This window comes from Mesoplodon densirostris, chromosome 6 (genome assembly GCF_025265405.1).
Source record: "Mesoplodon densirostris isolate mMesDen1 chromosome 6, mMesDen1 primary haplotype, whole genome shotgun sequence".
Classification (NCBI taxonomy): Eukaryota; Metazoa; Chordata; class Mammalia; order Artiodactyla; family Ziphiidae; genus Mesoplodon; species Mesoplodon densirostris.
The window spans coordinates 35,267,592-35,294,834 of NC_082666.1; the positions used below are offsets into that span (position 1 = coordinate 35,267,592).

The following is a 27,243-nucleotide window of genomic DNA, read 5'->3' on the forward strand; positions in this document are numbered from 1 at the left end:
TTGTTCTATTTCTAAACCTTTCAGTATTTTAATATAGAAATTACATATTAATTGTTGCTTCTAAAATGTTAACACCCTGGACTTTCTGATTAATTATTATAATTATTGGCTAGATTCTGCTGTCTTTATAGATTTGGTGGACTCTTAAAACACCCATGTCCTAGATTTCTATCAAGGTTGTCATCACACGTTTCTGCATATTAGGAAAAATGAGAAATGTTTCAAATAAAAATGCAATTGAATTTGGACGGGGGTTGTGTTGAGGGATTTTAATGATTAAAACAGGAGCATGTTGAAAATTGACTTCTGAAAACCAGTTTCATTTTTAAATTTTATACATTTCTCAGCACTGGTATGATCTGTCATGAATTAGCCTCTGGAATGGCTGTCCTTTGATCCTGAGACACATGGGACTCATCATCTGCTTAGATGATTGGTCAGGCATCCTGTGTAAGCTATTGGAAATTTCAAGTTGATTAATATACATATCAGGTTCAACAATGTTAGTAAGTTTTGCTAGAAGATTGCATCATTTTTTTGGTACTGTGCAAACTTGACACGCGGAGGCAGATTTGCTGTGGTGCTAAAAAAGCTTAAGCTTCAGGGCCTTGCACTAGCACCAGCCTCATCCAGGAGCACTTTGGGTGGCTTGGGCCTGAGGGAGGCAGTGCATCCATGAGCCATCAGGGGAGATATATAGAGAGGGAGGGAGGGAGGGAGGGAAGGAGAGAGAGAGAGAGAGAGAGAGAGAGAGAGGGAGGGAGGGAGGGAGAGAAATACCTTTGTTAGATAATCACCTTCTAAGGATATATTACTGCTGTTAAGTTTTGGACATAAGCCCTTCAAACACATTTTCCAGGAATATATTATTATAGAAAAGTTGAAATTGTCTCTGTTGTAACAGGAAAATCCACTACAGGTTTCCCCCACTTTGTGAAAGTTCACATTAGTGCCACTTAGCTTTTACTCAAGATCTACATTTTGCTAACCAAAAGAAATCCAAAGAAGATTTTCACTTCTATGAAAAAGCTGTTATCGAACTAATGTAGACTTTCGTAAAATTGAAGTGCCTGCTGTAACATGAAGTGGGAATACTCTTTGCTTCATGCCAGTTCAGCTTACCAAAGGTTTCATAGGAGTGGTCTACTTTCAGATAGCAGGACAAACCTGTATTTTGCTCAAAAAGAAAACTATAGAATATGTTTGTGTGATTTAAGTAGGACTTGATTAATTAGAATACTTAAGAAATAGAGTGCTCTAATAATTTCAGTAACTGAAATTTAAACTTATCTTAAACATTTATTTCAACTGTTGTTGATGAAGATGTTTTGAAGATGTAATAAATGACTCCCCCGCCTTGACTACTTCTTGCCTTGGTGAGTTTACTGTGGTGAATGTACTGTTGTCCTTCCATTGACCGTTCAGGATTTTGTAGTCTCAGTGTGATGTTAGCGTAGATACAAATTATAATTTTTAGAAGTGTAGAAGTGTAATCGCCAAACCTAGTCCAGTACAGACCCTGGAGGCTGGCTTTTGAGAAAACTAAAATCCCAATATAAATGTTATTTCTGTTCTTTGCCCCAGTCTCTGAAAGATGAGCGCCAGAAAAATGAGTTCATCAAGACCTTGCCTTCTTCCTACAGTAAAACAGGGTGCGCTTTCTCCAGGGTTCAGCCAGAGGTTCTTTTTTCCTTTTGAAGTGAATTCAGAGATTGAGGAGGTGCAGAAGAGGAGAGACAGCATGGGCGGAGGGACTGAGAGCATCCTTGGGCCCATTGACCTCTTTTTCCCTTTGGTACTTCTCTCCCAAATCTAGGAAAACCAGTACTACCAGGCCTTGGGGGGACATGTTTGAGTAGGATCAAGGAACATGTAAGTGGCATTTGTTCCTTTCTCGGTTGGAGTCTCAGAAAGACTGCATGGGCCCTGTAACTGGAAAAGGTACCCTTTGGAGGTAGAATGCTGAAGGTTTCCTTATTCAGGAAGAGGATAGGGATAGGGATGAAATGATGGAGCTTCCCTCAAGTGGATTTGTTTGTCTGTTTGTTGTCTTGGAGGATACATGTCCGAGTTGGGGGAGTCATGGTGTGAATGCCAAGGAAGGGGAGAGAGCTGTAGAACTTGGTGGGGGTGACACTGTCCTCTGAACCCCCCTTTTCAGGGACTTTGTGGTCGGTTGGATGCTTGATTGGAGCAGGTGGGCTGAGCAGAGCCAAATACACAGATACTATAACTAACGCCCCAGTTATCCAAAGCCATGACAGGGCCCAAACTCATTAGTGCGTTGGCCAAATTCTCTATATAAGATCTACAGCATGTCACATAAACTGAGTCTTAGTTCCTTCATCTATAAAAAATGGGATACGGAGAAGATTAGCGTGGCCCCTGCGCAAGGATGACATGCAAATTCATGAAGTGTTCCATATTTTTTATACACACTACTATATATAAAATAGATAACTAATAGGGACCTACTGTATATCACAGGGAACTCTACTCAATACTCTGCAATGACCTATATGGGAAAAGAATCTAAAAAAGTGGATATATGTATATGTATAGCTGATTCACTTTGCTGTACAGCAGAAACTAACGCAGCACTTTAAATCAACTATACTCCAATAAAATTTTTTTTTTAATAATAAATAAATAAAAATTTAAAATGGGGATACCAAAACTTACCTACTTCAGAACTTAAATGAGATAGGTATGGAAGCACCTTGAACATGTATTCTTCCCCAAATTGGTTGTTTTCTTAAATTAACCAACATCTTCTTTCATCTTTATGGCAGATGCAAATAAGTAAACAGTTTTTAAAGTTAATTTAAAAAAATTCCAGCAATCGTGTAGCACATCAGTTGTTCACCCTTTACCCTGATCAGATCCAGAAGCTTTGGGCACAGAGGTTCTCCAGACCTGACCTCCACGCCCACCCCACAGCCCCCTTTTGACTTGGGGAACCTGGCTGACATCCTTCTCTACCCTTTACCCCTGAACACTTGCACTGTTGTATCGAGGCTTCTTCCAGTCTTCTTTACTTGCTCTCTCCTGATGCTTCGAGTAGGTTAGAAATTGCTTCTCAATGGGAAAATGGACCCAAATTTTCAGGACCCTAATCCTGGGCTTTAAGCTCACTCAGTGACCTGCAGTAGGATGGAGGGGGTCACTGGGATTCCCCTTCACGAACTACTGCAAGCTTCTTTGCCAGCTTTCACGAGTTTACTCTGTCATAAGGCAGGAACATGGATGAATGTATTAAGTAAAGATTTGCCAGGAGGGTTCAAATAAAAAAGGTTTTCAGAAGAGCCTGAGAAGCGTAGTGAATTCAGTCCTTTTTGTCTTATCATTGAACTTCTCATAGATTTGCAGTAGAGTTGGCTGCTTGGATGGATGATTATGTAGCGGCCAGGTGAGGTGGGCACACCAGAAACATTATTTTGAGTTAATTCTTAAGTGCTACAAATCATTCTTTTTAACAAACACATATAAAAGGTAACCTCCACCCTTGGTCCAAACCTCGCCACCAGATTCATGGTGCCACGCCTGTATTAGGATGAGCCTGTGCATTTAAGGAAGTGAGTCGGTTAGAAAAAGCAGTTGGGGATTCACAAACAGCATGACTGAAAAAGCAGAACACTGTAGCACCTAACCCAGTTTGTGATGCCCCTGTGAAGTTTTCTTTTTAATCACTGTCTGCTGGAGGGAAGTCCCCCTCAGAACGTCTCCGGAGGGGGAACTGTCCAACTCAGGGCCAGTGACTCTCCAGTGTATGTACTCTGTTTAAGGGCCTCAGCCCTGCATGAAGACCCAATTTCCTGGGAATTTGCCTCTTCACTTGAGCAGCATATCTGGACATGTGATGCATCACCCCAGTGTCCATAGAGTGGCAGACAGTGTCCATATGGTACAGACTGTCAGCATCACCCATGTGGGAGGAGCCTGGATACTGCCTTTTAAACTGGTTTTGCTGGTGATGCCAAGACCAGGTGATGATGGCAATCCTGGTGCTCTGTCAACAGGTCTGTGAATTCTACTTACACGTTCTGCCCTGTGGAGCACACAGAGTCCTTATCTGCTACGTATGATTGGCGAGCAATCGAGTCAGTGTATATCAGTGGCGGTCCAGAACTATTAACCTCTCTTTGAACTACATAAGGATGTTTTTTCTTGCTCTGCGTATGCTTTAGCGAGGAAGCCTTGAAAAGGATTATTACTGTGCAGAGCAAGGACAAACAGTGATGCTAGAGCAGTTTTTCCTGGGTTGTCCAAGGGTGCTGGACTGGACGTTACCCCACAGGCCTTAGAGCGCCCTGGGGTTGGTGAGGTTTAGAGGAGAATTTTGCCAGACCTTCCAGGGTTATTGTCTTTTGTCGGTTAGAAGGAAGAGTGTGTGCGTGGAACTGGTACCCACACCACTCCAAGTTCTGTGAAGAGAGAGGGGTTCCTTAGGTGGCCATCCTGTCCATTTCAATGGCTTTTCCCAGGGTGTTTGTGATGATCCTGTGGGACTTGGACTGAGCTAGCGCTTCCTGCAGCAGAGACCAGCCCTGCAGACTCTGGGGGAAGCCCCGACCCTCAGATGCCTTTCTTTCCACCCAGCCTGACCAGCCTCGAATGCAGAGCTCTGCCAGGGCCGCCTGAGCCCCGCACCTGGGTGAAGGTGGAGGAAGGCCAAACCACACTTTCCTGTAGGCGATTAACTGCCGGCTTGCTGCCCCTCTCCCAGCGCAGCTGACTGTCTCGGCTTCTATTCTCATGACGACATTTGCACAGTGGGATCATGCAGAAACTTACTTTGTTTGGAGCAATGCCTCACATACATTTTTTCTGATACAGCCTACAAATGGAGAAAGGCACCATTGTTGAGCACTTTTCGTGGGGGTGGGGGTGGGGGTGGGGATGGTGAGAGAGTGATTTTCCCAAAAGAATACATCTTACTTAATATTCTAGAAAAATCAAGTACTACACAACCCTGAATTCAAAAGCTCTCTCTGTATGTATGTTAAAATCAAGGTCTGTGTGTCATGTGCTGTGTGATCCCAAGGCTATATTTCGCCTGGCAAATTAGTATTTTTGCATTAGAACATTTTATCCTTGCAAAGGATAGCAAGGATTCTCCCCGTACACAATTCCAGATGAGTAGAATTCATTCATTTGGGGAGGAATATGAAGAAACTGTTTTGGAAATTGAGATCCAACCCAAAGCACTTGGGATTATTCCTGTTTGAGATCATTTTTCCTTTTGAGAAAAGTTTAAATCAGTGTTAAATGCAGCGTGGAGGTGGACCCAGAGAGTGGGAGGCATTGCTTTTGCATGAAATCACAATGTGTACATTGTTTAAAAATATTCTTTTCATCTATGCTTCATTACTAAAACAATTCACAGCCTCCAAAGGATGACAGATGTTATGGTGTAAGCAACAGAGAGAGTATAAACTAGAAGAAAGGAAAGGGAAGAAATCCCTCCTTCTCCCACCACCACTCAGAATGGAATTGAGTTTTTTCTTCTGGGGAATTCCCTGTAATCCCCAGGGATGGCTTGACCTTGAGGTTTCTAGGCTTGGTGCTGGGAGGAGCTAAGAGGAAAAGGGGAGGGAATTAACATTTTCTGAGCGCCAGGCACCAAACTGGTTGCTTTATCTTCAGTGTCTTACCTAATGCTAGCAATCACCACCATTTTTCAAATGAGGATGCTGAGGCACTGGGAGGTTATCAGGTAACCAGCCAAGCTGTGCGACGCCAGCCAGTTTCCTTACGCAGTTTTCCCTCTTGTTACTAAACCAGCGCTAAAGGGCCCTGGTGCTCAGAGTGTGGTCTGAGGACCTGCGGCGTTAGCATCACCATTATCCAGGGGCTTTGTTGAAACTAGAGAATCCTGAGCCCCATTCCAGACCCGCTGAGTCGGAATCTGCATTTGTAACAAAATCCCTAGGGACTTGTATGCACAGTATGGTGTGAGAAGCTCTACTACCCCGGACTTGGAGGGCGAAGGTCTGGCAGATACCACCGAGAAAACTAGCCAAACCTCAGGACTGTGATCAGCGGACTGACTTGAGGGATTGGTCTATCTGGGAGGGGGGATGGGTGCAACTATCAATAGAATCTAGCAGGATGCAGCTAAGCATCTTAAAATGCACAGGGTGCCCCCCTCCCCTCGCAACAAAGAATTATCTTGCCCCGAATGTCCACAGTGCTGATGCTGAGAAACCCAGATGTAGTCGTCCATATCTGGAATTCACATCCTGTAGATATGTTTCCATAGCTTCCGATGGGTGCAGCTCTCTAGCAAGTGTAACTTAGATGATACTGATTGCATTTTGCTATGCAAATGTGATTCTCTTTACTGGGACTTGGAAAGAGTAAAAGAGCTGAAATTGCGGCATGATAGATTTCCGTTAGGGTTATGAGAGTGTCTGGCTCTGGTACCCAGGATGTTGCAGAAAAGTTTCTGAGCGTGTACTGAGTCCCCCCCACTGGGGGTCATTCCCCCCCCCCCGCCACACACACACCTCCAGTCCTGCCTGGCAACAGTACCTTTTGTTTGTTTTACCCCCAAACTTGCCCAGGCCTCTGTTCTATTTCTCATCCTCCAAGCAAGCTGTGTTGGGTCAGCTGTGATACCTGGAGGCTGGGGGAGGAAAGGGAATAAATGCAAGACTGGTGAGGGGAAGCAAAGCCTCTTTCCTACCACCTTGCCTCTCTGCCTGCCCCTGGGATCTACTCATCTCCCCCTTTTCTCACTCAGCTCCTCTAATTCCAGCACCTCCACTGACAAACACCTCTCCCCTCCTCTTTCCCTGCCCCTTCTCTCTCTCTCTAGATTCTGGCCCAGAACGTCTGGAACTCTCTCCCCTCCATCCCCTCTGCCTCCCTCCCTCCTTTTCTCTCTGTCTTCCATTTGTGAGCTGGAAATCAACCTGAATCACGACTGGGAAGTGAAACCAGGATGCCCAGTGTATATTAAGGGAGGGAAGAGTTTTGAACTGAAATTCTATCCGATAAAGAACCCTTGGCATTTATCTCCTTTAGAATGGCTACAAACACCTCTACCTACTTTCTTGTTCTACTCTGGTTAAAACTTGCTTTTTCTCGAGCTCTAGAGTTGGAAAACAGAATTCTTTCTTGGTTCTAGTGTGTTTTCCAGCTTTCTCTCACTGTCGGTGTTATAATGATCATTTTCCTATACTTTTAAATGAACATTGTCATTGAAGTAGATTGTTCTCAACAAGTTTTAGATTTATCACCGAGGCATCCCAAGGAGAAGAAAATCTCTTCGCAACTTCTGTGTACTTTCTTTTCATGACTCTCATGATCCTGTACAAATGAAAGGGGACGCCTTGGGGAGTGACGGCAGGCTATACAGAACGTCCAGCTCCAGCATTTGGAGCCAGAGGCCAGGGCAGATGAAGCTGGAGTGCTGGGCTTCTGGCCAGAGTGGAATGAATTTTCCCAGCACTGGGAAGCCTGTGTTTTTCCAGCAGACCAGCTGATCTGCTCCGGAGGGCTTTAAATTGGGAAATGGGGAGTTCTGGGGAATAGTGGAAATCAGAGAACAGGAGATCAGTTGCTATGGAGGATTATTGGTTATGTCACAAAAAGGGGGAGATTTGACATCTGGTAACTGATTCCTAGTAATTGTTTTGAGAAAATAATTGGGAAATCAGTATTAGAAACAATTTTGTCTTTAATGTGAGTCCTAAAGGTGTATAAATGAGAGGAAGAGGACTTTCCTGGTGGTCCAGTGGTTAAAACTCTGCACTTCCATTGCAGGGGGCACAGGTTCAATCCCTGGTCGAGGAACTAAGATCCCACATGCTGCACAGTGCAGCCAAGATAAATAAATAAATGAGAGGAAGAAAACCTTAGAGGACTTTGTCCCCCGAGGTACCCCTCCTGTCTTCAGCCCACACCCTCTAAGTGTGTTGTCAAATCTCATGAACGCTTCAAGGGTCCTCTTAGGCTTGATAATGTATGCCATCTTTTGAAAGGTCCACAAATTCTTTTGGCCACAAATTATGCCTTTCAGAATTGGCCTGGAAGAATGCTAGTAAGAATCATTACACAATTGACTACTGCAAATCCCTGGACACATACAGAGTAACAATTACTGGGGCTTTATGAAGAGTGGCTCCAAACCAGAGGAAGACATAATTCAATATGTGTACAATTGAATAAAACCTTGAACCTTTAACATGGGCCCATTTTCATACACAAATTGGGATGAAGCTTCTTTCAAAAGAGCGTAACTTTGAAAAAGCTCAGATTTTCATATTTCTTCAGTGAGTTGAATCTTCCATAAGTGCAGATACTGGGAGATTAAAGGTGATTTAAGATGCTTCTGATAATATTTATTGAAAATCAGACCCTCTTCCAAGTGCCACATATGTATCGCCATCTTTCTTTCTTTTTTTTTTTTTTTTTTGTGGTATGCGGGCCTCTCACTGTTGTGGCCTCTCCCATTGCGGAGCACAGGCTCCGGACACGCAGGCTCAGTGGCCATGGCTCACGGGCCCAGCCGCTCCGCGGCACGTGGGATCTTCCCGGACCGGGGCACGAACCCGTGTCCCCTGCATCGGCAGGCGGACTCTCAACCACTGTGCCACCAGGGAAGCCCTGTATCGCCATCTTTAACCCTCATAACGTCCTCCTGTTGGGAAGATACCAGTATTATAAATTTTTGTTACAGATGAAGAAACTGAGCACAGTGGTTTAAGAGAAGGGTATATATCTAGTGGCACAGTCAAAATTTGAATCCTTGTAGTCTGGCTTTTATACACAGTCTCTTAATCTTTACCAAACTTATTCTGCCTTCTTTGTACTTAAGACAAACTAAACTTGCCCTCTCCTACTGCAGGTGAGGGTATGGATCTCAGTCCATGAGCAAAGGCTTGCAAAAAACATAGCATTTTATAACTTGCGTAAATTAACTTAATTTTGTCTCCAAGCCTTCAATCTGTCCGGCTAACAGAAAATTTAACCTCAGTTATCTTGGGAAAACACCCACCTTATGATTGCATCCAAGGTCTAAGGTTTTAGGAAAAGGGCCATCTAGACACCTCTCGACACGGGTTTTAGTTGTGATTTCCAGTCACGTGTCTATATTGCTTTGACTGTTTCTGTCCACGTGGGCAAGTTTGAGGCTCTCAGCTGTTCCACACAGGCATGGGATGGAGCCTGGGAATCCTTGGCAAATCTGGGAACCTGGAGCCTGGAGTCTTTCCTGTCTGAAGTCTTGCCAGCTCTACTGGGAGCTTCCAGGGAACAGAGCAAAACACCCAGAGGTAGAGGATGGAAGGATGCTTTCTAGAATGCCTTGCATAATCTTGTCTATAGCTTAGATTTTTACAAAAGCTAGGAAGAACCTTGACTCCTTGATACCAGATCTCCAAAGCAAGCATCCTGCTGGCTGCCTGCCTGCCTAAGGGGGAGGAAGGAGGAGAGAATGTAAAAGGAGAAGACTTTCATTAAGATCTCAGAAATATTCATGGACTAGAGTGGTGGTTGCCAGGGGCTGGGGGGAGGGAGGAATGGGGAGTTAGTGTTAAATGGGTACAGTTTCAGTTTTGCAAAATGAAAAGAGTTCTCTGGATGGGTGGTGGTGATGGTAGCAGAACAATGTGGGTATACTTAATGCCCCTGAATTGTACACTTGAAAATGGTTAAAATGTTGAATTTTATGTTTGTATATTTTACCACGATAAAGCATAGTCATCCACACAGAAATTTTATTTCATTTGTACCAATTTTGACTTTTACTAAAAACAGTCAAAAGATAAATCCAAATGACAGAAATAGAAAATAAACATCACTATCAAAAAAAAAAAAAAAAAAAGAAGTTCATGAAAAACTATCTTTTGAAAGCTAAAGGAGAGCAGTAGATTTGAATCCTCCAGTGGTGGGTGTGTTCGCTTCCTTCAAGGGAAGCGCTGGTCTTGTCTGACCTCTGAGCCCAGCCTTGGTCTTGAAGACAGTGGGCCCCGAACACCCAATGGTAAAGTGGCCTCAGAAAGTGTTTGAGGTCCAGCTGGTCCACTCTCTTGAAGAACACTCAGCAAGATGGGCCTGTGTGGTTCATGGTACTCTCTTTGGAGGCCACAGGACTGATTCGAAGAGAACATGGATTGAGCTGTGTTTTCCTACTGTCTAGGCTGCTCTCTGGCCCTGGGATGAGGGCAGCTCCATAATTACCACACCTCTGTCATCAAAGGAATCCCGAGTTGTCACATTTCTCAATATTGTTTCCTTTGCAAATTAATTCTGGTTTGTCATATTTCCAAGGTGGAAACTACCTCTCCTCGCTTTTTTTTTTCCCCCACTGTAGCTCCATGATAAGGGAAATGATGGATGCCTGGACTTGTCTTCCGGCATCCAGGGCACTGCATATCTGGGGCCCAAGCTCTGAAACAGGAAGAGGTGCCTGTCGAGGTCTCAAAGACACACTTTCTTAGAGTTTGCTGTCTTCTCATGCTTCCCCGGCTGTCAGAAAGGTCACGAGAGTGACCTGGGGGCTGCGAGGCTGTGGAAACACAGTGGGGGCAGCCCTGGATGGCTCTTCCCCTCTGTGGGCTTTGGTGTCACCCCAGCAGGGTGACTTCCAGGTGGAGGGCCAGCTCCCTGACACCCATGACCGCAGGGTCCCTCTGCCTGCCGGCCCTGAGAAGCATGCTGGGGCATTTCTGTGATGGTACTGCTAGTTCTTCCCCTTGCTTGCTTGTTTTTCATTTTAATTGTGGTAAAATACACATAACATAAAATTGACCATCTTGACCATTTTCAGTCACATTAAGTACATTCACATTGTTGTGATACCATCACCATCCATCCATCCACGGAACTTTTCATCTTGTAAAATTGAAACCCTTTACCCATTAAATAACAACTCCCCCTTCCCCTCTCCCCTTCTAGCCCCTGGTAACCACCATCTACTTCTGGTCTCTCTTAGTTTGGCTACTCTCGGTAACTCATCTAAGTGGAATTACATAGTATCTCTCCTTTTGTGACTGGCTATTTCACTTAGCATAATGTCCTCAAGGTTCCCCCATGTTTTAGCAACTGTTAGAATTTCCATCCTTTTTAATATTGGTGAATTATATTCCAGAGTATGTCTATACCATATTTTGTTTATCCATCATCCATCAATGGACACTTGGGCTGCTTCCACCATTTGTCCCACCCTTGTTGTTGAGAGGCATGATCCATCTGTGAAGTCCTCCGGAGATCAAAAGAATTCCCCAGTCCCTACTTTCAAAGAGTTCACTTCTCTAGCAAGTGCCAAAGTACTAATACAGGAAAAACGAAATCACAGTAAATCGTCGTATATTATGAGACATCTGTCAGGACATGTCACAAGAGGATGTGGATTTGCAAAATGCATGGCTTAGAGAGAGTACACTCTATAGTGTGGATTCCAGAGCTAGGTAGCCCGAGCCCCAATCCTGGCTTTGTCTTTAGTATCCATGTCACTTTGGGGGAATTATTGAATCTTTCTAAGCTTCAGTTTCCTTCAGTCTGTAGAATGGGGATAATAGTACTTTCCCCATAGAGTTGTTGGGAGGATTAAATGAGAAAACATTGATAAAAAGTTTAACAGAGAGCCTGGCATGTGGTTAGTATTCAAGACTAACATACAGAGGAAGCAACCTATTACCCACTGAGCCAGTCAGTTCTTTTTAATATATTGTTCTTGTTCTCTCTCTTTTTTTTTTTTTTTTCCGGTACACGGGCCTCTCACTGTTGTGGCCTCTCCCGCTGTGGAGCACAGGCTCCAGACACGCAGGCTCAGCGGCCATGGCTCACGGGCCCAGCCGCTCTGCGGCATGTAGGATTTTCCTGGACCGGGGCGCGAACCCATGTCCCTTGCATCGGCAGGCGGACTCTCAACCACTGCGCCACCAGGGAAGCCCTGTTCTTGTTCTCTTAATCTAACTGTAAACATTGGTATCTGCATTTGCCACAATTTCGCAAATATTTGTGGTTCCTATTCTGTCTTTCCTCTTCATCTCCCTTTAAGATTATGGTAGTTTGCATGGTAATCGATTTTGGAGATTCTCAGATTATTCAGTAAGAACAAGCTGTTTTTATCAGATAATTGATAATAAAAGTGAATATGGCCTGGCTTTCTTATCCATGGGAGGATATAAAATGAGAAAGGGAATGACCGTTAGTAGATAACCTTTATCTAAGTGGCCGAGGGAGTTAGCTTTCCCTAACTCTGGGCCCCTTAGAGAGAGGGGGAGGCCGGGTTCCATCTCTTGGTAACATAGGTCTGATAACATTGCCTATGTAGATAGCGCTATTGTGGCTGTTCTCTCAATTAAAAATTTCATATTTAGATTATTTTAATCTCAAAGATGGAAATACTCTCATTTTTTCTAGTAATGCTTAAGAAAACTTTAAAAAATTAAATTGATAGTTTTGCTGAATGAAATATTTTTCTCTAAAAGGGTGCCCTAAGGCATTCTAGAATGTAGGTCTAAGGCACATCATCTGGCTGGTGCATTACTTTATTCTATTCCTGTTTGTCTGCTTGGTATTTCCAACCCAGGAGTCCACGGACTTCAAGGCAATTGAATCCATTATTACCCAGGAGAAAAAAAGTCTGAGTCTCCCTTGCCCCAACAATAGATTTCTCTCTAAAAAAAATATAAATAAATAATAATAATAAAGGCATTTGAGAGGAGCGGGTGCAAACACAGGAATCTCCTCCTCCACCCTAGCTGTTGCTAAGCTGTAAGCTAATATTGTGAGAGAGAAAAAATATCAAGGTCTCAACTTTCTTTGCCATACGCTTTGTATTTTTTACTAGTGTTAACGAAGGTTTCCCCCCAAATGCTGGTTAAAGCTGAATGGTTTGTCCTTCAGTTTGTAGACTAGGGAGCTTTGCTTAGATTAACTCAAGGTGCCCAGGCTTCTGGAGTTCTTTTTACACCTTCCCTATTATTCTGGTGGTATCTTTCAATCAGCTTTTCTGATCAAGTATTTATGGTGACGATTACTCAAGTCTGCTGGGGTGGGTAAAGGAATGTTGTGGTGCCTTTAAATATATGTGTCTATTTGTCATCAAAAGTGAAAAACAAACTTGGAGATTTCTTTTCTCTATTTAAATTTGGAGACTTCTTTTTGCCAAAATCTCTGGCGAATGGTAAGGTAGCAGTGGTTGAAATACTTCTGCAGCTTTTAGCAAGGGAGGATTTAGCAAGTGAGCGTTTCCCAGATTTGGTTTAGATTCATATTTGTTTATGTTCCAAACTTTTTTTTTTTTCTGTAATACCACAGTTTTGAGTATCAGCAGAACTTGGGGCAGATAGTATTTCATGGAATGTGTGTAATCCTTTGGGGTTGTACATTTTACTCAAATAAACTTTCATGACGGGTTAGTTAAATAGGACAAAGTCTCCAGCAGACTTCACTTGACTCTTTTTGTTCTTTTCCTGTTTTCCTGATCAGGCTTCTGTCCAGCCCCCTTTCAAGAGGGCAGCTGAGTAGCATGAAAATAAGGGTTTTAGGTGGTGGTGCAGTTAAGTTACTGAGGGGTGTTGTGGGTTTGGTTTCACTTGACACTAATAGTGAAGCGATATGGGAACCCCCCTACTCCGTCTGCTCCAGTGGTGGGTCTGCGGAGCTCTCCAGTGATGGAGAGTAACTCCTCTCTTGGTTTTCTCACTTCTGGGTACCAGAAATAATTAGCCCTTGGTTGGCAGAGTGTAGAACTGCCCACCAAGGAGGGATCTTACAGTACGGAAGCAAGAGTATAATGTAGGAAGGAAGTTGACATTTTTCAGGGTCAGCTCTACCTAATTTGCAAAATGTTATATTCTCGAAAGCCATCAAGTAATCCACAGACTCATCAGATCAAAGGGCTAGGTTGTAGGGAAAGAATCCTGTAGAATTGGGGAGTTCAAAACGACTTGATCAAGTTATTCTACCTCCCAAAGCCTTGGTTTTGTAAACTGCAAAATGGGCTAATAATACCTATGATTAGTTGTTGCCGTGCAGTAACCAATCCAGAGTGGCTGGTGTATTTTCAATAATATATATATATTTTTTAATTAATTAATTTTTGGCTGCATTGGGTCTTCGTTGCTGCACGCGGGCTTTTTCTAGTTGCAGCCAGCGGGGGCTACTCTTCATTGCGGTGTGCGGGCATCTCATTGTGGTGGCTTTTCTTGTTGCGGAGCACGGGCTCTAGGCACGTGGGCTTCAGTAGTTGTGGCACGTAGGCTCAGTAGCTGTGGCTTGCGGGCTCTAGAACGCAGGCTTAGTAGTTGTGGCGCATGAGCTTAGTTGCTCCGCAGCATGTGGGATCTTCCCGGACCAGGGCTCGAACCCGTGTCCCTTGCATTGTGGGTGGATTCTTAACCACTGCATCACCAGGGAAGCCCTCAATAATATATTTTTAATAAATGTAAATTTCCCTTCCTCGACCATTCAGGATCAAGTAAGTTGCCATGTAAAAGTGTTTTTAAAACTACGGATATTAATTATTATTTGTGTTTGCCTCTTAGTTGACTTTAAAACATTTGTTTGTCCCAGGAACAGAAGAAAAATATCCCTTGATTGTGAGACAAGTGCATTTTTAGTATGTTAAGTCCACTGCCTATCTTTCTTTTTTTTATTTATTTAATTTATTTATTAATTTTTATTGGAGTATGGTTGCTTTACAATGTTGTGTTAGCCTCCATTGCACAACAAAATGAATCAGCCATACACATACTGTTATCCCCTCCCTTTTGGACTTCCTTCCCATTTAGGTTACAACAGTGCATTAGGTAGAGCTCCCTGTTCTATATTCCCAGTATGTTCCCATCAGTTGTCCGTTCCTCCCACCCTCCCCCTCTCCCCCTTGGTATCCATATATTTGTTCTCTACATCTGTGTCTTCATTTCTGCTTTGCAAGTAGGATCATCTATACCATTTTTCTAGATTCCACATATATGCATTATTATACAATATTTGCATTTCTCTTTCTGACTTACTTCACTCTGTATGACACTCTCCACTGCTTATCTTTCTTGTGGCTCATTAACATGGTCAATTTCAGCCCTTCAGTATTTGTGGCACAGAATCTTCAGCTGTTTTCATCAAGTATGTTCTTGGGTTGTAAGTTACCAGATGATCCTGTGGGTGGGTCGCTGTCGGCTCCAAAATTAAATGACATGTGTGAGTTTTCTTACTGACTTAACTCAAAAGCCATAGGATGACTGGGAGGCACTGAGGAAATGACGGCTTCCAGATAGTCCATCAGCCTTCCAGAACCTGCATCTCTGGGGAGACAAGTGAGGCAGTGCTAGAGCTGCAGTTAAGTGACTCCCAGAGGCCCCTCACACTCACCGGTTTCTGCCTGGTCTGATTTATCAGGAGTGATGGGAACGTGATTCAGAGCTGGTCTTATAAGTATTTTTATTCTGGTTGAATCATATCTGGTGGCTATTTCCATTTTTCGAATGTTATCTGATTAGCTCAGGGATGCCCAACCTTTATTGTCCTGACTCACTGAGGGACGCTGCTTGGTCATGAATAGGGAGACCCTGGGGAGAAAGAGGGCTGGCAGGCATTCCTCCCTGATGGGTATCATGGCAAATTCCAGGGAGGGAAGCATGTGATCATGACTTCCAGCAAAGCCTTACTAAAACCTTGCACACAACCCATTGTGGAAACACTTTCATCGATGCTAATACACTCATCTTCTCCTGAGAGGAGGCTGAGCTGACATCACCCCGTCCCACATGGCACACCAAGAAACTGAGTCTCAGAGAGGCTAAGGGAATGGCTTAGAGTCCCACCCTTAGATCTGGTAAAATTCCAGGTAGATACAGACCACCAAAGTTAGAGGAGAAAGGAAAGTCTAGAAAGACTTTCTCCTTCTACTTTAAACTTTCCTGTATTGGTTGGTTAGCTTCCAAAGAGTGATGATAATTTTTTTTTTAATCATTTTTTAAAAAACTAAAAATGTATTATACTTGTGATTATTATTCAAATTCAAAGAAATGAAAAAGGACCTAATCAATCCTCTAGTTCAGTCCTCTCATTTTTACATATCAGAAGACTAAGACAAGTGTCATTAAGTAATTTGGTCTAGGTGATACATAAGCTGGCAAGTGGTATAAAATATATTTCAAAAACTTAATAGACTACCTGTGATTATTAAAGCTCTGTATTCCACTAAATACACCTTTAGCTGCCTGAACTACCCCAGATGACTCTGAGCTGTACTGTTGAAAGAAAGGCTCCTGACCCTTGGCTTTGGGGTCTGTGAGACTTGGGGTGAGAACTTGGTGCTTCCTGGTACTTGCATGACCTCGGGGCACGTGATGCTTCTTCCTTATATCTATTTCTTCATCTGCAAATGGGAATAATAATTCCCATCTTGCAAAGTTAGAATTAGAAATTAGACGTAATGAATTAGGTAGAACCCATCTGAAATCGCTGTGTTTATAGATTAAGATGGTCAAGTATTGGGAATGTCGTATAGTTTAACCTAAAATATAAAGAGTCTGATAGATGCTCAGTAAATAGTAACTGTTCAAGTTATAATAGGGGATACAATAGAATTTTTATGGATATTATAGTGAGGTCCCAAATGTCTGTTTTCTTTTCTCAAGGAAACAAGGAATACCAAAATGGCTCTGCGTTTTCTTAAATTTTACAGGTGATCTCTGACTTTGGAAAGCTTCTTACTTGAGTGCCCGCCCTCCCCCCATGGCCTTTCAGGACGTGATCATTCTTTTGATGTCTTTGACGGTTCATGGCTCAGTTAACTGTCTTCCATTGCTCTTGGGGACAGGTCCTCTGTAACCCCTCCTTCCGGTTTTCTTTCATTGAAGATCAGTTATTTTTCTTTTAGTTATTTATTTTTTTAATTTTTAATTTTTATTTTATTTATTTTATTTATTTTTGGCTGTGTTGGGTCTTCGTTTCTGTGCGAGGGCTTTCTCTCGCTGCGGCAAGCGGGGGCCACTCTTCATCGTGGTGCGCGGGCCTCTCACTATTTCAGCCTCTCGTTGCGGAGCACAAGCTCCAGACGCGCAGGCTCAGTAGTTGTGCCTCACGGGCCCAGTTGCTCCGCGGCATGTGGGATCTTACCAGACCAGGGCTCGAACCCATGTCCCCTGCATTGGCAGGAAGATTCTCAACCACTGCGCCACCAGGGAAGCCCCCGAAGATCAGTTATTTTTAGGTTAGAAACTTTTCTGCACAGTAACCGCCTTGCCTCACTAATGCATAGAAAATGGATATCCTTTCAGGATTTTTAGCACTGTTATAGTTTCTCTTCAGATAAATTTTGGCTAAAACTCTATAAAGTTCACCTAGACTGAAGTAATATTATTGAGCTATAAGAACCTGAGGATGATTTTGGGGATTCCTGTGTTCTGGACGTCACAGTGTAATTACCTAAATGTTTTGCCTTGGGCTTCATATGACTAGTTTATAAATATACAAGATTTATAAGGTCATTCTAAGTAAAAAATTTGGTTATTTACGGTTTTTCTCGGCATTATATATTCATAGATAGTGCAGACAGTGAGCGTTAAGGAAACAGTGAAGGGTGAGTTATTATTAGTTCATATTATTATTTCATTTTATTGGATTTTTGAATTTTTTCTTCTCAGATTTTCTCTGAACCAGTATAACACTACATCCAGGGAAATGTGTTACTTAAGCTTGTTGGTAAAATGAATTTAACCATGTTTCGCTATAAAACAAACCACTGACATGGGCAGACGTGGGGGGAGAGGGGAGAAAGAAATAGAAGAAAATAATGAGAAAATCCTAAATCTTCATCGTTTTCCATAGGCTTCAACCCAATTTTCTACTCCCCAAAGTGACAGGCTAAGCCTTTTTGTTTGTTGTCTTTTGAACAATTAAGAAAAAGGAAGCTGACATTCATGTAAAACTTAACTCACTCAACAACTTCAGCTGCCTGGTGGTAACATCACTCTGCACACATTTTCAAAATTTATCTTGTTTCATTAAAACTGCAGATGTTATGTCATCTGTTTTACTTGTCTACATAGTTTTATTACCAGGCAACTTAGTAGTCTTGCAGTCTAGGTAAAAACAGGAAAGAGAAGAAATGGGAAAGTTGGAAGAATAAATTCCACCACCTCCAGTGTGGCAGTGATTGTCAGTAATGAAATATGAAAGGATCAGTTACCGTTCATTCAGATGCCCTATGAAGAAAGCAGATCGAAGGTAGTAACATTCAAAATTTTTAAAAAGTTTTATCATTTAGTTAGATTTCCCAGGTGGCCACTAGAGAATGGATTTGGAGGAGCTTGCAATGGTCCAAGGCCAGTGAGGGCTTTTGAGGGCAGTGGCGGGGATAACAAGGAAGAGGCACGTTTATTCTTCCCTGACCTTTCATGTGACCCCTCCTTGGCTCCCTTCCCACGCTTCCTCCTTTTGTCTTTTTCTCCTCTGTAAGGGCAGGATTCCACGGCAGCCTTTCAAGATCTGGCACTTCGCTTATGCTCTGAGAATTTACCAAGTGAATTCTTGCTTCTCGTAAATAGTAACCCACCAGCCTGGGTGGCATGTAGGAGAAACAGGATGGGATGTCCAGCCATGGACCAGGTTGCCAGCGCTAAAGTGGGGCTCATTGCAACATAGCGCTTTCTGCCTGTGTGTGAAGGATGGAGGAATGCTGAGCTTGGACCATGAGGGTAAAAGTAGCCTCTCAAAATACGCTGCAGCCATGCTGGGATGGATGGGATGATGGACTCACCCTGGACCAGCTCCACGGCTTGCCTGGCAGGTGGCCAAGCAGAATGGGGCGGTCCGTGATTGATCAGAGGTCTCCAAAAACTGCCTGCTGCTAACCTTGGATCTTTCTAGAATCATGTAGATGATAGAATTTGCCTGTGGTGTTATTTGTGGAAAAGGAAGAAAAACTGAAGGTGGACCTGAGAGAAATGACTTGTCCTGGGTCCTCCCTGTTCTGAGAATGGCACTAAGGGTTTGAAGGAAGGGATGGGGATGAGGATGGGGAAGACATTGGTTGAGAGAGATTTGTAGTTAGGACACAGGCATCCTTACATGCAGGAGTCATGTCTTGTTTGGGGGAGCAGTGTTTATATAGCATAAACGCTCTGGAGGTATATGGACCACCAGGAGGCATAATCTATCCATATGATGCCTGCCCTACAAAGGCAGTCAGCCTGCCCAGATAACCCACCGCAGAGAGCAGCCAGCTTTTAGACTACTCTCTAATTAAATGACTTTTTCCCCTGTACCTTGCTCTCACTTTGTGGGCTACTCAATTCATTTCCCCTGTCTCTTGAGTGCGGCTCCAGTTCTACCTTGGTCGACACCCCAAATGACCCTATTTCTTGGGCTCACCCAGCTGGCATTCCTCTTTCCTTCCTTGCTTAACTTTGCAAGTCAACTTCAATGTGATTCTCTAAAGAGAACGTATTATTAAAAAATGGAAATCTGAGACAATGAGGAAGAGTAGAAATACATCACTGTTTATTTTTAGGCCCAAGAATTCACACAGCAACAAACCCAAACAGTTAATTATTGCCTTAGGAAAGGTTTCTACCACTGTGCTTGCCAGGTACAAGAAAGGAAAATTACAGTTGATTTCTGCATTACTCTTGGAATAACCTCATCATAGATTTTTAAGCACAGACTGAGCCTTTTTGTAAAGCCCTGAAGCTTCTATCTGCAAGTCCATCTTAAGGACAGATTCCCTGTTCTGAGCAAGAATGTATCATCGCTGGCCTTGTGTTTTCAGATTGACACAAAGCTTTGGGGGGAAAAATCCTTTAGTAAAAAGACTAAGGGTTGGGCTTCCCTGGTGGCGCAGTGGTTGAGAGTCCGCCTGCCGATGCAGGGGACACGGGTTCATGCCCCGGTCCTGGAAGATCCCACATGCTGTGGAGCGACTGGGCTCGTGAGCCATGGCCGCTGAGCCTGCACGTCTGGAGCCTGTGCTCCACAACGGGAAAGGCCACAACAGTGAGAGGCCCATGTACAGCAAATAAAAAAAAAAAAGACTAAGGGTTGTTCTTCCATGGGAGTTCCTGGAAACTTCTCAACTGGGACATTTGAAGCAAGCTTCATGACCTAACCTGAGAATTGCCACAGCTGACATGCTTTATAGGATGTTCTACAAGGACCTGTTTTTGTGACCCACAGACTTGGGCCATGGTTAGCCTAGCTTATTGTTTTATCTCAGTTAAAAGACTTTTGTTAAAAGAACAAACAAGAAAGTTCAGATGAGTCAAGAATGTATTTTAATAAAGAAGATGTGGTAGACATATACAATGGAATATTACTCAGCCATAAAAAAGAATGAAATAATGCCATTTGCAGCTACATGGATGGACCTAGAGATTATCATACTAAGTGAAGTAAGTCAGAAGGAGAAAGACAAATACTGTATGATATCACTTATATGTGGAATCTAAGCAAACTAAGTCAGAAAGACAAATACCATGTGATATCACTTATGTGTGGAATCTAAAATACGACACAAATGAACATATCTACGAAACAGAAACAGACTCACAGATGTTGAGAACAGACTTGTGGTTGCCAAGGGGGAGGCGGGTGGGGGAGGGAAGGATTGGGAGTTTGGGGTTAGCAGATGAAAAATAGTATGTATAGGATGGATAAACAACAAGGTCCTAATGGATAGCACAGGGAATTGTATTGAATATCCTGTGATAAACCGTAATGGAAAAGAGTATGAAAAAGAATGTATTTGCCTGGGCTGATATAACTGGCTGTATAACTGAGTTACTTTGCGGTACAGCAGAAATTAACACAATATTGTAAATCAACTATACTTCAATAAAATTATAAAAAGAAAAGAATGTATTTTAGATGCCAGCTCTAAGGATGTAACTAGAGGGCAAATAATATTAAGTTTTCAGTTTCTCCAGGGACTCGGGTTTACATCCAATGTCATCACTTCTATATGGAAAATTCTACCCAAAAGTCTTTTCTCTGTTCAGGTTCTGAAAAAAATTTTGGGGATACTATATTTCTTAAATATAACTAGCAAATATATTATGAAGATGTGTTAGTTATTTTCTGAAGGCTGACTTGATTGCTACTTGGCATAAACTTTTAACTGTTCTTTTGTTCCGTCAGGATGTTTATATAGCTTCCTGTATCTCTCCACAAAATACATATTAATTGCCGAGGGAACAGAGTAAATTTGCAGCGGAGGAACCTGGCAGACACCACCCTAGTCTCAAATTAAAAACTACCACCATTAGTAATTGGACAAATTGACATTGATCACCATCTGATGAGATGAGCAAGAGAAAAACACAGCATCACTTCTGTGATATTCCTACAAAAACTCGTAACTCAGATCTAATCATGAGAAAATACCAGATAGCCCCAAATGGAAGAGCATTCAACAAAATAACTGGTTTGTAATTTTTTAAAGCATCGAGATTATGAAAGACCAAGAAAGTGCCCCAAATTGAAGGAGACTAAAGAGACATGAGAATAAATGCCATATGGGACCCTGGATGGAACCATTTTTTGATAAGAACATCATTGGGATAACGTTGAAATTTGAATGGGGTCTGTAGTTTAGATGGTGGGATTCTGTCCGTGTTAGTTGCATGATTTGGAGGCTGTACTGAGGCTAGGTAAAAAAAAGGTCCTTATTTTTAGGAAATGTACATTGAAGTATTAGGAATAATGAGCCTTATATTTGCAACTGACTCCAATGGTTTAGAAAAGAATTATATACACACATATTCTAATAAGGTTTTAAGGTAAAAGACGTTATTGTAAGACGAATTAGAAGGATATGCTCTTTCATGCGGAGACAGTTATTTTTGCTGTCAGTTTGACAATCTTGAGAAAGTTCTAGCTGACGCTTGGAGTGCCAGTGTTTTCATGCACCAGTCCTGTAGTCTGCCCCTGCTCTTCTGAGATTTGAGTGGAAAGTAATTTCAAATATGTTGTGAAATTTACCAGTGTAAAATTGCTGCTGTGAACAGGATTTAATCTGTTTAGGGCTGAGACACCTTATCTTCAAATTCCTCTGGCATGAAGTATTGAGCTAGTACTACATAAAAGTGTTTGAAGACTGAATCAGATGTGTATGTGATTCATATAAGTGTATAATTTACCTATAATATTTATTTTTCCTGATTATGAAAATACTACTATAAAAACTGTAGATACACAAAGTATAAAAACAATAAAAAGAAAATAAAGTTCAAATAGAATCTGACCACTCAGAAACCACAGGCCACTGGTAATATTTAGGCTTCTTTCTAATATATATATTTTAAACTGTACCCATTCTTTTTTTTTTTTTTTTTTTTTTTTTTTTTTTTGCGGTACGCGGGCCTCTCACTGTTGTGACCTCTCCCGTTGCGGAGCACAGGCTCAGCAGCCATGGCTCACGGGCCCAGCCGCTCCACGGCATGTGGGATCCTCCCGGACCGGGGTACAAACCCGTGTCCCCTGCATCGGCAGGCGGACTCTCAACCACTGCGCCACCAGGGAAGCCCTCAGATATTTTTTAAGCTTTTCATTTTCACATAATTTTCAACTTAGAAAAGAGTTGCAGGAATAGTACAAAGAATTTTTGTGTTGCTTTAACCAACTGTTAACATTTCTCATAGTTGCTTTCCCTCTCTCTCTTCATATTCATGTATATGTGAATTTACATATATAATGTACGTGTATTACATGTATTTAGATATTATTTTTAATACAGCTTTTTTATGAACCATTTAAAAATAAGTTGCAGACATCATACCCTTTTATGTTATTTTATAGTCATAATAAAGTTTGAAAATTCAGGAAATTTGATATTGATACAGTACTAATATCTAATATAAACTCCATTTTCATATATTGCCAGTTTTCTCCAAAATGCTCTTTATAGCAATATTTTTTTAACCCCCAAAGCAGGATCCAATTCAGCATCATTTAGATGTCATGTCTCCTTAGCCTCTTTTCTTCTGGAAAAATTCTTCAGCCCTTTTCTTTTTTTTCTTTTAATTTTTCTTTTCTTTTTTTGGCTGCTTTGGGTTTTCGTTGCTGTGCTCAGGCTTTCTCTAGTTGTGGTGAGTGGGGGCTACTCTTTGTTGCAGTGCATGGGCTTCTCTTGTTGCAGAGCACGGGCTCTAAGCATGTGGGCTTCAGTAGTTGTGGCACGTGGGCTCAGTAGTTGTGGCTCGCGGGCTCAGTAGTTGTGGCACACGGACTTAGTTGCTTTGTGGCATGTGTGATCTTCCCAGACCAGGGATTGAAACTGTGTCCCCTGCATTGGCAGGAGGATTCTTTTTTTAAATTAATTAATTAATTTAAAAAACATCTTTATTGGAGTATAATTGCTTTACAATGGTGTGTTAGTTTCTGCTTTATAACAAAGTGAATCAGCTATACATATACATATATCCCCATATCCCCTCCCTCTTGCACCTCCCTCCCACCCTCCCTATCCCACCCCTCTAGGTGGTCACAAAGCACTGAGCTGATCTCCCTGTGCTATGCGTCTGCTTTCCACTAGCTATCTGTTTTACATTTGGTAGTGTATATATGTCCATGCCACTTTCTCACTTTATCCCAGCCTAACCGCTGCACCACCAGGGAAGTCCCAGCCCTTTTCTTGATGTTGACGTTTATGAAGAGTACAGGAAATGTCCCTCCATGTAGATTACTCGGTTTTCTACACATGGTCGTAATAGCTACTAAACATTCCATTGAAATATATTTAGATAATGGTTTATGTTGGGCAGTTAGGTGGTTTCCAGATGTTTGCCTTTATAAATAATATTGCAGTGAACAGCCTTATACTTATGTTTTTGTAAGCATCCCTGATTATTTTTGTCTAAAAAAATCCTGGAAATGAAAATGCTGGGTAAATTGGCCTGGGTATGACAACATATTTCCAAATTGCTTTTCAGAAGGGTGAAAAGGACAGTAATAAAATCTCACAAGTTGCCAAATGAACCTCCATTTTTGAAACCCAGGAATCTAAAAGAAAGGCCTATGGAATATATTTTATGTTGTTACTGTTTTTAAGTTTTCTCTCATATTTTTGTTGATGTTCTGTGTTAAGTAAAAATGCAGGGTCCAAAATTATGCACACTTCATGTTTAGAAGTGTAGAGAAGACAGAGTTGCCAAAGCGGCCTCTGAGTTGTGTAGGCAAGCCAATTGTTCTGGGTTGTTTATTTATTTGAAATTGATCCTGGCACCTATCGAGGTAAGATCACTGTATCTTTGCTTGGGGCTTCTTTTCACTACCCATATAGATAAAGCTTTAATATTTATTTTATGGGCAATTTTTAACATCTAGCACGTGAGTGAGGCTGTCACACAGATTATATTCCTCCAGTGCCAGGCCCAAGCGCAGCACTTGTCTCAGAAATGACACTAGTAGGCCTTTGTTCAGTGAAGTGGATAGATTTGGTGGAGAGCCCTGGAGTCTGACTCTTGGGTTTGAGTCTCAGCTTACCACTTAACTTGCTGTGTGACAATGGGCAAATCCCTTAACCTCTCTGAGCCTTGGTTCCTTTATCTGTAAAAGGGGGATCATAATGGTACCCATCTAATAGGGTAGTTGTGAGGAATAGGTGAGATAACACATAGAAAGTCCTAACGTGGCACATTCTAAACCCAAATTCAGTGTGAGCTTTCATGATTATAGTGACCGTCCATTCACTTTGAGGTTGTGCTTTACAGTGGCAAAATCACTTTTGAATCTTGTGAGGTTGGTAAGGCAGGTGTTAGTTCTTCCCTTTGACAGATGGGAAACCCAGGTTCAGAGAGGAGCTGTCAGCTGCCAAGGCTGTGTGGCTAGTACATGGCGAGGCCGGGCGTCCATCCCTGTTCTCTGACTCATAGGTCAGGGCTCTTGTTCCTGAGATCCGCTGCCTCTTTCGTAACTCTGTACCTGGAAGTCCACAGCTATCTGGGCAAATGTTAAATAAACCCCAGGATATGTCTTGATATAGACCATACATCAGCAAACATTTCCGTAAAGAGCAGGCAGTAAATATTTCAGGCTCTGCCTGCGGTGTGGTGCGTGTTGGAATTACTCTGCTCTGCCTTTGGAACTTGAAAACTGCCTTAGACGGTATGTAAATAAGTGGGCATGGGTGTGTTCCAATAAAACCATATTTACAAGAACCTGTGGCAACCAGATTTGGCTCCTGCATGGGCTGTGTTTTATCAAACCCTGATTTATACATTTGGTGCACTTCTGGTTGGGGGAGCATGTGCATTTCATTATGTCGGCCACTCAAGAACCTCCTTTTGAATCCTTAGACATAGTGATAAATGCGCCAGTAGCTTAGGCCTGGCACTTAGTAGGTACTTGGTCACTGCTTGCCAAATACATGAGAATTTCTTCTATCAGTCTGTATTTTCCTATGGAGAATTTTTCTAAAGTTATATATTCCTATATTTCAAAAAAGATCGTGATTTATTTAGCATTTATGAATTTTCAACTTCGTTTTGTTTTTGTAGCATGTCATTCTGAAATGACATTAAAAGCACGTTGGGAAAAGAGCTCTCATCCCCAAATGTATATGAAAAAATTTTTTTCAGATATTCTTAGTGTTTATTATATATCAGTTTATTTGATTTTCATTCTCTTGCAGTGAGGGTAATTTTTAATAAAAACTCTCTTTGGGGATTTAGGCAGTTTTTGTTTTAATTAGAAAGATATCTCATTTGTACTCTTAGACTACTGTTGACTCAAATAATTAAAAAAATAAGGGCTGAGGACACATTTGTTCTTTCAAATTAAACAACTACTCTTTGTAACCTAGATAAAAGCCAGCCTGTGGATACGCATGGGGTTTTGCTCCAAGAATATTTCTCGTGGTGTGGGAAATGGCAGTGGTGGCCTCTTGACCCTCAGGCCAAAATACATTTAGTTGTACTTCGACCATGAGAGCAACCCCATATGACAACTAATTTTAGGAAATTCGTGTAGTTAATTTGAAATATTGCCCTGGGCAGTCCAACCTTGGCTGAATAAAGATGTTTTCTTTAAAAATCATTACTTTGGGCCTCCCTGGTGGCGCAGTGGTTAAGAGTCCGCCTGCCGATGCAGGGGATACGGGTTCGTGCCCCGGTCTGGGAGGATCCCATATGCCGCGGAGTGGCTGGGCCCGTGAGCCATGGCCGCTGGGCCTGCGCATCCGGAGCCTGTGCTCCGCAACGGGAGAGGCCACAACAGTGAGAGGCCCACATACCGCAAAAAGAAAAAAAAATAAAAAAATAAAAAAATAAATAATAAAAATCATTACTTTGTTGCCTTCAATGATTATTCTGTATCGATCTGCCAAGAACAATTATTTCCCATTTGTAGAATTTGATGAAGTCCCTCAGAATCTCCTGGCTGTGGTCAACATTTCATCTGAAAGGCAGCAAATATACCTTTCTGTTGTACAACAGGGAGTGAAAACAGGTAGCTTTTTTTTTTTTGGCTGCGTCGCGCGACTTGCGGGATCTTAGTTCCCCGACCAGGGATGGAACCCGTGCCCCCTGTGGTGGAGGCACAGAGTCTTAACCACTGGACTGCCAGGGAATTCCCGTATGTAGCTTATTTTAACCTTCAAGCTGAGATATTAGGTTAATCATTGGTTTCCCTTGGTTTTTCCACAAAGAATCGTATGGAAAAGACTTCGACACAATCATTGTGATCCAGCCAGTGAATGGAGCAGCACCGTCCAGTTCCATTCTAGGGGATGCACAGCATTGCACTGTGCATTTGTCTCTCTGTACTTGTTGCCAGCTGGGAGAGATAGAGACTTGGGTTGGACGGTTGAGGTTCCCTGTCTCAAAAAGTATCTTTCTTCTCCCTCTCTTCATCATTCAGTTTTGTGAACCTAACATTGGGCAGCTACCACGTGCAAGGCACTGTGCTAGGTAACCCTGGGGATATAAGCATGTAATTCATCACTACTGTTAACCTGCTGTATCCCAGAAGGGATTTGAAGACAACTTGAAGGCTGCGTCCCAGAAGGGAGACCAATGGTAGTCACTGGCAAACTGGCAGGCAAGGTCTTCAGTGTCTTCTGTTTTTCTAAAAGAAAAAAAACTTGGGAGGGAAAAAAAAGTCATATATTCCATCAGTTTTCAACCCTGTGTTTTATGCCACTAGGAGAAGATTCGATAGAAGTTGCCAAGAATATTGACAGTTCTAGATAGTCAAAACCGTTGAGGTGTGATGTCAGCTAGGGTAAGAGATGGGGGAAGCACAGTGCAGTCTGTCTGCTTAGCACACATAGTGGTTATGATTAGA

At 42.3% G+C, this 27,243-nt stretch overlaps 1 protein-coding gene and 1 pseudogene across 9 annotated transcripts in view; both read left to right on the forward strand.

Moving 5' to 3' along the window:
• PALM2AKAP2 (PALM2 and AKAP2 fusion) overlaps positions 1-27,243 on the forward strand; it is a 497,574-nt gene that overhangs the window by 378,970 nt on the left and 91,361 nt on the right. The window lies entirely within an intron of this gene.
• Positions 2,330-2,430, forward strand: LOC132492874 (U6 spliceosomal RNA; annotated as a pseudogene).